The sequence below is a fragment of the Palaemon carinicauda genome, chromosome 37 (assembly GCF_036898095.1).
Source record: "Palaemon carinicauda isolate YSFRI2023 chromosome 37, ASM3689809v2, whole genome shotgun sequence".
Classification (NCBI taxonomy): domain Eukaryota; kingdom Metazoa; phylum Arthropoda; class Malacostraca; order Decapoda; family Palaemonidae; genus Palaemon; species Palaemon carinicauda.
The window spans coordinates 57,843,308-57,845,807 of NC_090761.1; the positions used below are offsets into that span (position 1 = coordinate 57,843,308).

Below are 2,500 nucleotides of genomic sequence, written 5' to 3' on the forward strand. Positions count from 1 at the left end.
TGGCCCTCCCTGGTGCTAGCTTGATGGAGAGAGGGCTTGAACACTTATCATATGTGTATATGGTCAGTCTCTAGGGCACTATCCCACTAGGGCATTGTCACTGTCCCTTGCATATGCCATTCATTATTGACCTTTAATAAGGACCAGCGCTGGTACCGGGGAGATCATTCAGCTTCTATTGATCAAAGGGTCAGCAATAGATTAAATCGCAAGGACGAGAAAACCAAACTCTCACCTTCATTTGTGGAAAAACTAATAACAGAAGTAAAAACAGATTGGTATGTTTCTTAATGATACACCCAAATTTACGGTTGGTGGTGTGGGTTTAAAGATTTAAAGGCCACTCATGAATGAAAGAGGCAAGGGAGAGTAACATTGCCCTAACAGGCAGGACATTATATATATATATATATATATATATATATATATATATATATATATATATATATATATATATATATATATATCTGTGTGTGTGTATAAATATGATCAGCACCCAAGCTCCTAAGCTACAGTACGACCAAGGAGGGCCAAGCAATGGCTGCTGATGATTCAAAAGATAGATCTATAGGTTACGCCAAATGCCCCATCCTTAACTCACAAGGGTGATGGGGATGCAGCGACCAAAGGAACTAACGAACTTGAGCAGGACTCGAACATCAGTCTGACGGTCACCAGGCAAGGGTGTTACCAATTAGGCCACAGCAATGGAGGAGATTAAGTAAATCTATCATTTCGAACCCTTCAAGACAACCTGGAAGTAACATAGATAATACGAAGGCTAAAGAATTATTTCTATTAATGCAATATTGTTCAAAAGAACACAGCACATAGTAATCACATCTACTATTCACTGATTGACCGAAAATTACGAAGGATTAATAAATGAACAGTTGCTCGACATTTTTATTAATACATTTAGGTATACAAGTTCGTTTTAAAAAAATAAGCTTTGTATGAAAGACATGTGAAGCGAGAGCTGTGCATACTTGATATTGAGCTCTGAATAACAGAGCTTGGTAGGCTTAGAGAACTGCTTTCTTTTGTACCACCAATATATCAGCCATTTTATTTGATGTTCGAATATATTTTCTTTTATTTTTGGAAGTTCAGTTAAACCTTTACAAGGACTTTTCAAAATGAATGTATAATATTTTAATGTGAATTATATTGCCTCGTCCCCCAAAAATATGATTTTTGTGATTCGCTTTGTGAAAAAAAAATTAACCTTGGAAAAACTATTTGACAGTCACTTATTTCAATACTTTTTCAAGAATACAAAATGACTAGACTGTTGAGTTTTGGAATTCAAGTGTGGAAGTTATGATTAGAAAACTGCTTCCAGATAAAATATTTTCGAACATCTTTCGGGTTGGACTCCCAGGAACTTTATTATTGTTTTGTCAGTACTAAATCTGTACCAAGACGACGTTGATTATCACTGTAATATCAGGTCCAATAAAGGAAAAAGAAAATAGAATCCTTTGAAATGAGGAAAGTAACAAGATTATGGCAGGAAATAAAAGCTGATATCATGAATTAAGTAATAATATAATTTGATAAATAGAACTATTCGAAAAAGAAATATAAAAAATAAAAATTGCATAAAATCTTACTAAATAATCCATAATAAATAAACTAAAAGGAGACTAGTAGTTGTTCAAAGTTAATATGGCTCTTATAGATAACAACCATCTGACCTGAAGAATAGGCCTAATTGCCCTAAACCAGGAGGGAAAAAACTTTTTTTCCATATTTATCGGCCGATGTAATAAGCACCAAGAAGACATGCGCAAGTCGAGGGTAACTTGAAAGTCTCGATTTTGAAGGGGAAGTATTTGTCGCAGGGATCATAGACCAGGAAGCGATGGTAGATGGATTTCTGGAGGCACTTGGACTCGTGGCAGTGGGGGTACCAATGGGCAAGGCCCGTAGCTTAGGCACTCTTCGATTCGCGTTGTCTGAGTGAAGATTTCGTAGTCGACCTGCAATATATAGTTTCGTTCAGTTTCGTGGAATGTTAAGCTCAGGTTGTGAGAGAATTTCTGATGGTTGAATTCACTCTTATAGTGGGATTATCAAGTGAATGACTTCCCGTTTTCATATAGAAATATTCCAATTTGATGGAGTACTGGTTCCTCAAGTTAGTTAAGTTTTACCCCCTAATACTATTCCTCTCTTCTCCCCACACCCACAATAGTCGACTAGCAACATGAAAAATAATTTCACTACGTACTTTAGCAAGGGCGGGCTGAATATTTAAGGATATGGCTCAAAGATTGGAAAACGAGAGAGAGAGAGAGAGAGAGAGAGAGAGAGAGAGAGAGAGAGAGAGAGGAGAGAGAGAGAGAGAGAGAGAGAGAGAGAGAGAGAGAGAGAGAGAGAGAGAGAGAGAGATTATCTGCGATTAATCAAAAGGTTCACCTTTATGGTGATAACATAACTTTACAAAAGAACTTTTACGAAACTTCATGACTTTTTGAATTCCTAATATTAAATT

General features: G+C 36.5%; 1 protein-coding gene and 1 pseudogene across 1 annotated transcript in view; both read right to left on the bottom strand.

Annotated features, from left to right (window-relative positions):
- The window catches only part of LOC137629711 (zinc finger CCHC-type and RNA-binding motif-containing protein 1-like), a 543,938-nt gene that overhangs the window by 513,212 nt on the left and 28,226 nt on the right, over positions 1-2,500 (bottom strand). The gene's annotated exons all lie outside the window — the stretch shown is intronic.
- The window catches only part of LOC137629709 (DNA-directed RNA polymerase II subunit RPB1-like), a 6,679-nt pseudogene continuing 5,432 nt past the window's right edge, over positions 1,254-2,500 (bottom strand).